The sequence below is a fragment of the Lissotriton vulgaris genome, chromosome 2_1 (genome assembly GCF_964263255.1).
Source record: "Lissotriton vulgaris chromosome 2_1, aLisVul1.2, whole genome shotgun sequence".
Taxonomy (NCBI): Eukaryota; Metazoa; Chordata; class Amphibia; order Caudata; family Salamandridae; genus Lissotriton; species Lissotriton vulgaris.
In genome coordinates, this window is record NC_141687.1 from 1,447,988,393 (window position 1) to 1,448,000,864 (window position 12,472).

Consider the following 12,472-nt stretch of genomic DNA (forward strand, 5'->3'; position numbering starts at 1 on the left):
CTGTGCAGAAGATGCTTCGCCACTCTGAAGCTCCTAAAAAGGCTCTTACCCTGGTTCCATTGGAATGCAGAAGAACAAGCACATAAGCCCTATTCAGTAGTAAGCTGGATTACGGGAACGCATGGTTCGTGGGCATGGTGGACTACCTGTTTGCACGCATGCAGGTGATACAAAATGCAGCCGCAAAACTGGTGCGCAATAAAAGCAGATATAGCTCAGCATCCAATTGCATGAGACAGCTCCACTGGCTGCCCGTATGTCAAAGAGCAAGATTCAAACCAAGTCCAATTCTACGCCCCAACCAGTTGCCCGAAGTCATGCTATCAGGCGCAAGCTAAGACAAAACTTATAAGAAAAGCAAGGGCAGGAGGTCGCACCTTTTCATACCTGCCTGCCAATCAATGGAATAAACTGCCACTGGACCTACATCTCACTGAAGATTACATGTCATTTAGAAAGAAGCTCAAAACCCATTTGTTCCCCAAGGTCTAATGTCAGACCTTCCAGCAGCACCCTGTACCCCATTTCACCTCTACCATGAGATCTTGCTCTTTTAGCGCAGTGATATCCTATCAGATGAAAGTTGCGCTCTATAAATAAATAAAAAGACTCGGAAAGGAGCAGTAACTGGGGATACTTCATTTATTTTTGATGCACATACTGGACCTGTAGCAAGCTCTTTATTTTCTGCCTAAGGAAATTCAAATAACCCCCTATCACGGGTGGAAAAAAAGTAGCATAAGGAGCATCATTGGTTCGATTATAATTTCTAAACAATCAAAATTTGGCAACAGGATAAGCCTTAAATTTAAGGAAATGTATCAGTATCTCAAGAGAAGTAATATGTGTGATACTCAGTTGCATCAATGCAAGAGAACCACTGTACATGTAATAGGAAATACCCTTCTACCATCTATTTTGCAACCTTAGGTCAGGCCATTTTGATCTACTTATTAATCCACGCCAGCCTCTGATGGATAGGGGATTAGAGATTCTCAGTAGAGGGGTTGTAAAACCTGGACTTCTTTACCCGTAGATATCAATATCAAAGAAAAACTAGCATGTATGAGCTCCAGGAAGGCAGTAAAAAAACCTTTCTTTTAAAAAATCAAAAACATCTATAAAGGTTCTCTTTACTGCAGCGAATGTAATGGTATAGCATGTGCTGTTTAACCAATAATACTGTTATTAATTCTATTCCTGTTCCTAGAGACAATTATGTTGGTACAGTGTATCTTATAAACAAAATACTATTTAATTACGGACACACTCTTTGATGAACATTTGTACTATTGTAAAGATGTCTTTCACAATCAATTAACCCAATGCATGGCATCCATTTCACTAAATGTAATGCTCTTGTTTTCTTGTATTCTATTTACCCTTTTCTCTGTACCCCTAAGCTCCAAAAAACAGATAGGCATCGCTTTCTGGCTGATAGCCAAGTAATGCCACTGTTTGCCATTATAACCGCACTACAAGTAGAAAGGAAGGCATTTTAATCTCCTCTTTTTGCTATGAAAAGTGGGCCAGTCAAATGTTATATATTAACTTGGATGGAACGGAGTGAATTCAATCAATTTCCTTACCTAAAACTGCTCAGGGTGCGGGAGGTTATTGGTGACTGCACGAATCACTACTTTAAAGAAAACCTAAACACAGTAGACTCTGCCCCCACAGTATGGGAGACATTCAAACGGTGGTTAGGGTCCAGGTGACCTCCCTCATATAAGTGCTCAAGCAGGACAATATTGACAAGCTTGATAAGTCAGAGTGGGATATTCTGGAACAGAAAAGCAACCTGGCAGCAGGAGCAGTTCCGGGGGTGTGGCATACTTTGGAGTTGAAGAAAAGACTTACCCACTATTCACCGGCCCAACGAAGTTGGAGATAAGGCTGCTAAACTACTGGCCTGGTTGGGCAGGAGGGACCAGTCCCGAAGTGGCCAAAACGGAGACAGGAGAGATGGTTAGAGTGGGGAGTGAATAGCTGAGATGCTCACAGCCTATTTCAACCAGGTTTACACTCTTGCGGTTACGAAGACAGCCAAAGGCACAGCTGACCTCCTCAAAGATATACGCCTTACATTCCTAGCACAAAACGATCTAGAATATCTAGAAGATGACACAGAGATAGGGGGAGTGGTGGCAGCGAAATGAGAATTACAAACGGGGAAAGTGTTTGGCGCCAATGGTCTACTGAGTAAGTTCTATAAAATGTTGGCAACAAACTCAACCCTGCACTTCTTGAGTACGCACAATGAAAGCAAAAAGCAGGGGCCCCACCCAAAGATCAAAGGCTCGCCACTATAGTAGGTGTACATAAAGAAGGGAACCTCCAGAGGACTGCACCTCCTATAGGACCTTATCACTTGAACACCAAGGTCAAAATACTGGGCAAATTGTTGGTAACACATCTCAGAAGAGTGATCCACTCGTTGTCTACCAGGATCAGTCAGGCGTTGTGCCTAACCGGAGCACAAGACTCAATTACAAGGACCTTTATGGAGTGCTGGGCAGAGGGGCAAATTAGGTGAAATGCTCTGGTAATGCCACTGGATGCCAAAATGGCATTTGATATGTTGGAATGGAATTACATATTTGCAGGGCTCAACACTGGGATTTGGTCCGCAATTTACATTATGGGTCTGCTTGCTCTACAAGGGCCCATTAGCCAGGGTGAGGGTAAACGGGACATACTGCGCAATATTTAAACTCGGACAGGGCACCAGGCAGGGTTGCCCTCTGTCCCCCAATGATCTTCACTTTGGCACTGTAACCCCAAGCTGCATGGAAATGGCAGGACCTATTAGTCAGGAGCCTGGAGTGGGTAAAATATTGCTATATGTGGATGATGTACTGCTCTATGTCACAGACTACGAATGAACAGTGGAAGATAATAACAAGCATCAGTAAATATTCAGGATATGTCCTTGAATTTGGCACAAATCCCCAATATGGGAAGATGGTCCGCGACTTCAGGCGAGATATATATATTGTCGAGTGAACAAGCAGCTACGGCTGTGGCTGTGAAACGCGTCTTGACGTTAGTGGAATAAAAGATCTTTGATGCACATACCTTGGATCCGTGTCCAGATTGCGGCAAACTGCGCTCTTCAGCGAGTCTGCGCGAGTCGAACTTTGGAGCTTCTTGATATATACATATATATATATATATATACACACACACACATTTTTTTTTTTTTTTTAGACCGCTAAATGTACAACAAAATTATTCTAAACTCACCAATAACCCGAGTACTAGAATGTTAAAAGAGCTCAAAGAACATCTAAATGAGTGGTATATAAAAGGATTGCTCAATGAGGAAGAAAAAAAAATTTTGAACACTGACTTTCCAACGACGCCCTGCATATATTTCTTACCTAAAATACATAAGACTTTGATAAATCCACCAGGCAGACCGATTGTCTCCTCATGCAGCTCCCTATATGAGAATGTCTCAAAATATGTAGATACCTTTCTTGCTCCTATTGCTCAAAGCATGCCTTCCTACATCAAGGATACAGGAGAGTTTTTGAGAACCCTTCTTGATATAACATGGAATGAAAAATATCTTTTAGTCACAATAGATGTGGTATCGCTATACACATCGATAAGACATGATGTGGGAATGGAAGCCTGCCAGTACTTTTTGAAACAACGCAGCATCACAACATTGGAACATACGAACATGATCTTGAAAATGATCCATATGTGTTTAACAAACAATGTTTTCCTGTTTAACAAAGAACTATACAAGCAGGAATGTGGAACTGCCATGGGGATATCTTTTTCACCAAACTATGCAAATACTACCATGGGCTGGTGGGAAAAGACAATTGCATGGAACACCAATAACCAACAAGATCTGGATCGAATAATTCTATGGGTACGCTACATAGACGATTTGTTTATAATATGGCATGGATCAGACCTACAATTTCAAAAATATTTCGCAATACTTAATAACAACAATGTCGGTCTACAATTTACATGCTCTACAAGTAAAAAACAAATTGACTTCCTAGACACCAAGATCTACATCTCAAATGGAAAAATAGAATCCACCTTGTTCCGCAAAAAAACAGCCACCAATAGCGTGCTACATGGTACTAGTTTTCACCCGAAAGCCCTCCTCAAGAGTATACCATATGGAGAATTCATAAGACTCAAAAGAAATTGTTCTAAAGCTGAAGATGCAGAAATCAAAATGGGAGAAAGCAAGATAAGATTTGCTTCAAGAGGATACGAAGATCGTGTTCTAAAGAAATGCAAAAAGAAGGCAGACAAAAAAACAAGAACAGAGATTTAGGTAGAAAAACCCAAAAAATCACTGAGAATGACCCACCAAGATTTGTAACTACATACAATAAAGAAAGTGGAATCATCGGCAATAAGATGAAAAAATATTGGCATCCCATATCTGGAGACCCGGATATAGGAGAACTGGTAGGCAAACAACCATCAATAACGTATAAAAAGAACATCTCTCTCCAAGATCTCCTAGTGAAAAGCCATTTTCAAATGAAATCACAAACAAACTGGCTACTGGACCAACGTAAAGGATTCCAACCATGCTCCACCTGTAAAGCATGTAAAATTGGAACTAGCAAGATAAGCATCGAAGAACCAAATGGCAAAATAATGTACATTGACCAACAAATCACCTGCACATCTAAAAATGTGGTATATGCAATTGAATGCAACTGCGGGATCAAGTACATAGGCAGCACGACATGCATGTTAAAAAAGAGAATCCTGCAACATATCAGGGCAGTGAAGAACAAAAACATGCTGTATGCCACGGCAAAACACATAAATGCTTGCCAAGAAGGAGACTGGAGATCAATGAGATTTTATGGTTTGAAGATGCTAACAAAAATGGAGAGAGGAGGTGACATTGTTCGAAAATTAAGACAAATTGAGTCCCGCCTCATTATCCGACTACGAACAAAAATCCCGAGAGGTATGAACTTTGGGGAGGACCTCCACATACATCTAGAGTGACTGATAGTACCAGCTGAAAAGTTCAAATTGCTTAGGATACTATACCCAAAACTCGAACTAACAGTAATCAGGAACTAATCTAACAATGAACTCTAACTAATAACTCTGCCCATGTGAATTAACATGTAGCAAAATGTACTAATGACAGCACAAATGTTTAATCACACCAGTCTTTCTTTTCTTGTTTGTAATTTCAATATAATTTTGTTCCAAACTACATATCCCATAATGCCACCTAAGGCTAATGTGGGATAGAATTTAAGTGACCAAAGCCTTGTGTGGCTGAAACGCGTTGGTGGGGTGAAGCGCTGATTAAAAGGCTTCAATAAGGAATTCGGTTGTGCCGCCTCTTTTGTGACAAACATATATATACATATATATATATATACATATATATATATATATACATATATACATATATATACATATATACATATATATACATATATATATACATATATATATATATACATATATATATATATACATATATATACATATACATATACATATATATACATATATATACATATACATATACATATATATACATATATATATACATATACATATACATATACATATACATATACATATACATATATATATATATATATGGAATATGCTACTTACCAGTATGCATCTGTTCTTGGCATAGAGGGCTGCAGAGTGGTACATTATGAATAATCGCCATCTGGTGTTGGGCTCGGATGATTGCACTTGTTTTTTCTCTTGTAGAGTCTTCTGCAGCTTGGTGACTCCTCCTTTGGTTGCCTGTGCGCATGGGCATTAGCTCCATCCTTAGATTGTTTTGCCATAGTAGGGTTAGATGGAGTAGTATGATAGAATACAGATAGAAAATGCCCATGTAAGTGTATCTAAATAAGATATTGTTGGAACAGACACAGGTTTCCGGGGAGGCTGGGAGGGCATGTACCACTCTGCAGCCCTCTATGCCAAGTACAGATGCATACTGGTAAGTAGCATATTCCGTTCGAGGCATATGGGCTGCAGATGGTACATTATGAATAAACTATACAGCAGTTCTCTCCCTAGCGGTGGTCTCCCGTGTCTGTTGCAACAGTCTGAAATAAAGTCTTTAATACAGCATGTCCCACTCTAGCTTGTTGTGTTGTGTGCACATCTACACAATAGTGCTTTGTGAAGGTATGCGGTGTAACCCAGGTAGCTGCTTTGCATATGTCATCTAGTGGAATGTTTCCCAAGAATGCCATAGATGCTCCTAGTTTACGTGTAGAGTGAGCTCTAGGAGGAACAGTTAATGTCCTCTTTGCTTTTAAGTAGCATATCTGTATACATTTTACAATCCATCTGGCAATGCCTGCTTTAGAGATGGGATTGCCCTTATGTGTCGGAGAAAACGCTACAAATAGCTGTTTTGTTTTTCTGAAAGTTTGTGTTCTTTCTATATAATACAATATTGCCCTTCTGACATCTAATGTATGTAGGGCCCTTTCCGCTACCGTCTGTGGTTTCGGAAAGAAGACCGGTAGTTCCACTGACTGATTGATGTGGAATGCTGAAATTACTTTAGGCAAGAATTTTGGGTTTGTTCTAAGAACCACTTTGTTTTGGTGTAACTGCATGAATGGTTCATGAATTGTAAACGCTTGTAACTCACTTACTCTTCTGAGTGAAGTGATAGCTATGAGGAAGGCCACCTTCCATGTGAGGAATTGTATTTCACACCTATGCATAGGTTCAAAGGGTGGTCCCATTAGTCTGGTAAGTACTATGTTGAGATTCCAGACTGGGGAAGGTGGCAGTCTTGGTGGAATGACTCTTTTGAGTCCTTCCATGAAAGCTTTAATTGCTGGCACTTTAAACAGGGAAAGATGTTGCCTGTTTTGTAGGTACGCCGCTATAGCTGCGAGATGAACTCTGATAGAGGTATATGCTAAGTTACATTGCTGCAAGTGTAGAAAAATAGCAAATAATCTGTTTAGTGGATGCGTCCAGAGGGTTGATGTGATTACTGTTACAGTGCACAGCAAACCTTTTCCATTTTGCTGCATAGCATGCTCTGGTGGTAGGACGTCTTGCTTGTTTTATGATTTCCATACATTCTGGAGGTAAATCTAAATATCCAAACTCTATGACCTCAGGAGCCAGATCGCTAGGTTCAATTGTTTGGGATCTGGGTGCATTATTTCTCCATGGTTCTGTGTAAGGTGCATGGGTAATAACCTTAGCTTTTGATGTGGCACCTGTGAGAGTTGTAGTAGCGTGGTGAACCACTGTTGTCTTGCCCACGTGGGTGCTACTACTATCATCGTCATTGAGTGCTGTTGCAGTTTCCGAACCACTAATGGAATTAGTGGGAGAGGGGGAAAGCGTAAGCAAATTTGTTGGACTAATTTATCCATAGTGCATTGCCCTGGGACCGGTGGTGTGGGTACCTGGATGCGAAGTTTTGGCATTTTGCGTTCTGATGATTGGCAAACAGATCTATCTATGGTTGCCCCCATCTTTGGAAGAATGGCTGCAGTATCTGGTCGTGCAGCTCCCATTCGTGTACTTGTTCTGACTCTCTGCTTAGGATGTCTGCTATCTGATTTTGAACCCCTGGTAGGTGTTCTGCTAACAGATAGATCTTTTGAGGAATGGCCCATCTCCAAATGTCCTGTGCTAGTCTGGATAGTTGGAGAGAGTGTCCCCCCCCCTGTTTTTGAATATAATACATTGCAGTCATGTTGTCTGTTCTGATCAGGACTGCCTTGTTGGTTATTTGCATTTGGAAAGCTTTTAGTGCTAGAAATACTGCTAGTAGTTCCAAGTAGTTGATGTGCAGTTTCTTTTGCTGCACACTCCATTTCCCCTGCCCTGTGTATTTGTCCATGTGCGCTCCCCATCCGGAGAGCGATGCGTCCGCTGTCAGTATCACTTGTGGAATCGGTTCTAGGAACGACCGTCCCTTGGAAATGTTTGTTGTGTTCCACCACTTCAGAGAGCGATGCGTACGGTCGTCTACCAACACCAGATCTGTAATCTGACCTTGAGCCTGATTCCACTGTGTCGCTAGACACTCCTGTAGTGGACGCATTTGTAGTCTGGCATGTGGTATTAGCAGTATGCAGGAGGACATCATGCCTAACAGCTGCATAAACACTCGTGCTGGTAGTGAGTGTTGTGGTTGAAATCTTTGTATCAACTTGACCATTTTCTGTATTCTGATTGGATTGGGGTATGCTTTGGCTCTTTCTGTGTCTATAGTAGCCCCCAGGTATTGTTGAATTTTGTTTGGTTGTAGGTGGGATTTTTTGTAGTTCACCGTAAACCCTAGGTGGTGCAGCAATTGAATGGTCTTTTGTGTGTTGTGAAGGCATTCTTCTTGTGACTTGGCCTTTATTAACCAATCGTCCAAGTAAGGGAAGACATGTATTTGTTGTCTTCTTAGGTGTGCTGCCACCACTGCTAGGCATTTTGTGAACACTCTTGGTGCCGTTGTGACCCCGAACGGAAGGACTTTGAATTGATAATGTTGTCCTTCCACTACAAACCTTAGGTATTTCCTGTGGGCTTTGTGAATTGGGATGTGAAAGTAAGCGTCTTTTAGATCCAGTGTAGAAAGAAAGTCCCCTTTCTTCAGTAAAGGAAGTACTTGTTGGAGCGTAACCATGTGGAAATGTTCCGAATTTATGTATGCATTGAGAGGTCTGAGGTCCAAGATTGGTCTTAGAGACCAGTCTTTTTTGGGGATTAGTAAGTATAGAGAGTATACTCCTGTCCCTTGTTGATGTTTTGGGACCTTCTCTATGGCATGCTTTTGTAGCAGTGATAGTACTTCTTCTTTTAACAATGTCAGATGGTCTTGACTCATTGGACGCTGTCTGGGGGGGATGTTTGGTGGGGTAGCTGTGAGTTCTAGGCAATTACCATGTTGGATAATTTGTCTCACCCACTTGTCTGATGTGATGTTTTCCCAGACAGGTAGGAACTGTGCTAGACGTCCCCCGACCGGTGTTATGTGGTCTGGGCGAAGTTGTATTAAGTCACTGTTTTGGGGTTGGGGAGTTGCGGTTGTTATTATTTCCGCGACCTCTACCCTTGTTGTTGTTACCTCTGTAACTGCCTCTTGAATTACCTCTGGGTGACGTTGGTGTAAAAGAGGTGGATTGCTGACTTGTTCCTGTACTTTTTGAGCCCCCTCTATAGGTGGATCTACGAAAGGAACCCCTTTGTGTTGGCTGTTGTAATGCTCCCATTGACTTAGCCGTTTCTGTGTCCTTTTTCATCTTTTCTAAAGTCTCATCTGTGCTTGAGCCGAAAAGTGTCTTCTGATCAAAGGGTTGGTTCAATAAAGAGGTTTGTACTTCTTGTTTGAACCCTGAGACTCTAAGCCATGCATGTCTCCTTAACATGATACTGGTGTTGATGGATCTTGCTGCGGTGTCTGCCACGTCCAGGGCGCACTTAATGGAAGTGTTAGTTATTATTTTTCCTTCCTGTATTAGCTGATCTGCTCTCTTCTGATGTTCTTTAGGGAGATGTGTGATGAGTTTTTCTAACTCATCATAATGTGCCCTGTCGTAGCGTGCAAGTAGCGCTTGTGTATTGGCTATGCGCCAGCTATTTGCCGCTTGTGATGCTACTCTCTTGCCTGATGCATCTATTAATTTTGACTCCTTATCAGGTGGAGGGGCTTCTCCTGTAGATAATGAGTTCGCTCTTTTGCGAGCGTTTGAAACTACAAGCGAGTCCAGAGGTACCTGCCCTTTGATAAATATTGGGTCCTTTGGAGCTCCCTTATATTTTTTATCAATTCTTGGGTTTAACACCCTAGCCCTTACTGGGTCTTTGAATATGTCTGCTGTGTGACTGAGAAGACCCTTCAGCATAGGTAGAGTACCTGATGTCCTTTGTGCAGTAGGTAGTGTCTCTAATAGGAAATCCTCTATTTGAGGTTCTGTATGTAGATCTACTTTATGATATTTTGCTGCCCTATTAATAAGCTGTACAAACCCTGTGTTATCATCAGGCGGTGAAGGCTTTGAGGGATATAACTCTGGGTCGTTGTCATCATCTGACCCTGAGTCATAATTCTCCCATGGGTCATCCTCATCTGGGATAGTGTCATCGTCCCCGTGAGGTTCTCCCTCCCCTGTATCACTGTCTACATCTGTCTGAGGTGTAGATGGTCTTGGTGTAAAGGGTGGAGGAATAGTTGGCATAGTGTGAGGAATAGGAGAAGAGGGTGTGACTCTAGGTCGAGGAGAAGTAGGAGGAGTTGTATTTGTCCCCATCGTTCTCTTCTTAGAAGGAAGAGGTTTGTCCTCTAGCTGTTCATTCTTCCTCTTCTTCGTCACTACTTTGCCAGTTTGTAGATCGATAAACAAAATCTTTTGTTTTGGATCTGTTTGCTGCTCCTGTGTCGGTACCGAAGCTTTTGGTTCCGAAAGGTGCCTTTGCTTCCGATCGTCAATGTTCGGTGTTTTCGGCACCGAGGATTTGCTGGAATCCGATTTTTTCGGTGTCGAGTGAGTCTTCGACGTCGAAGCATGTTTCGGTTTCGACATGGAATGTTTCGATGCCGAGCTTTCCCTTGCATGAAGCTTCGGTGTCGAAGTCGATGTCGACCGTTTCTCGGATCCGACATGGTGGGAGACCGAGAGTTTCCGTTTCAGTTTCGGTTTCGTTGCCGGGCCCGAAGGCGGGGCGTCGGAAACTTTCTTCTGCGGTTTGACCGGGCTCGAAGGCGGGATCGTTACGGCACGGGGTCGGTTTTTTGGTAAGGGGATGTCGTCACTCACGGTTTGTTGCACGTCGAGTTCCTCGACATCCGACTCGTCCCCTTCCGACCCCGACTGTTCTTCATGATCCTCTTCTTCATCGAGGTGCTGGTCTTCGAACAGCTCCGGGATCGCCTCCGACTGCATTCTGGAAACCTCGTGTCTTCGAGCTCGACATCACGCGATGTCATGAGTGATGTCACTGACCATGTCATGAGTGATGTAATATGTGACGTCATCAGCAGTGCATTGCAGGCGCGCAAGTTATAGTGAGTCCAACTAACTATAACGTGGGAATTTCAATGGTTTTATGTCAGTAAAATTTCCAGCTAACTATAACTGGTGTGAAACCTATGTTTTTTTCTGTGAATTTAATAGGTTTTTTAAATGCTAATTCCTAACTATAACTAGTGTGAAACCTATGGTTTTTTCAGTGAATTTCAAAGGTTTTTTAAATGCCAATTCCTAACTAACGTGTGTGAAACCTATGGTTTTTTCAGTGAATTTCAAAGGTTTTTTAAATGCTAATTCCTAACTATAACGTGTGTGAAACCTATGGTTTTTTTCTGTGAATTTCATAGGTTTTTTAATAGCAAATTGTTGGGCTACATCTGGCTGATATTTGGGCTACATTTGTTTTTTTTGTCTCTGGTGGCCATCTTTGGGCTACATTGGGCTACATTTGGGCTCTAACATATATATAGCCCAATGAAGCCCAATACATATTTTTTCAAAGTTAATTTTCGTAAAAACCACTGGAGCATATATCTTGAGACATAGCAAAGTCACATCGGGGTACCAGTCCCTACAATTTTGCCAAGTTTGGTGGAAATCCATTCAGCCGTTCGGGCTAAAAGTGAGTTCGACCGCCCTATGGAAATTAACATGGGGAAAACACGTTTTGGGACCCCCCTTTTATCTCGGCCCCCGCTTGACGAATCCCCCCCACATTTTCAGGGAAGGAGCAGAGCGGGCCACGAACTTTGAGTAATTCGCGAAGATTCGTCCACCGGCGCCAAAGTTATTCCCAATAGAATGTTGCAGATTTCCTATGGAAAGTATATCCGCCAGTAGGTATTAAATATATATATATATATATATATATATATATATATATATATCTCCTAATGCTGAACACTCCTGAATCTGATCCCCGCTGGTCGAAAGATTAAAAGGGGATGTGAGGCATCGACGAACACTGCTGCTTTCCTACTGGGTAGAGCAGCTTTACTTATAATGAGATCTTCGCCACAATTCCTGTACGGGCTACATAACCCTCTCTATGAGGCTCCCAAAGCATATTTTAAGGCTATCAAAACAGAAGTTCTAATAGTATTGTGGGATGGATGTCCAGCATGAATTGCCTGCCCAAACTAACAAGAGGCTGGTATGATGGAGGCATTGCCCTCCCAGATATTCAAAAGTATTATGGGGCGGCATATTTAATTACAGTCAATGACTGGGCCTATAAGCCACAGTTCAAGCCAGCACTTGAAATGGATAGGCAGGTGATGAGAGGCAGAGGCGACCCACAGGCCCTGTATGGTGAAAGAAAATTGGCAGAACCACCTACCCCTACCAGAACAGTGGTCAAACTTTGGAGGGAGGTGACAAAATACTTGGGGTGGAGAAACAAAATCACACAGTGTGCCCCGCTCTGGGACACGGAGATGCTGGGGGTCCTGGGGAAAGGGACTGGCTTTTTCAAATGGAAT

The 12,472-nt window shown here is 42.2% G+C and overlaps 1 protein-coding gene across 1 annotated transcript in view; it reads right to left on the bottom strand.

Moving 5' to 3' along the window:
- Positions 1-12,472, bottom strand: part of RAB3GAP1 (RAB3 GTPase activating protein catalytic subunit 1) — a 465,696-nt gene that overhangs the window by 132,890 nt on the left and 320,334 nt on the right. The window lies entirely within an intron of this gene.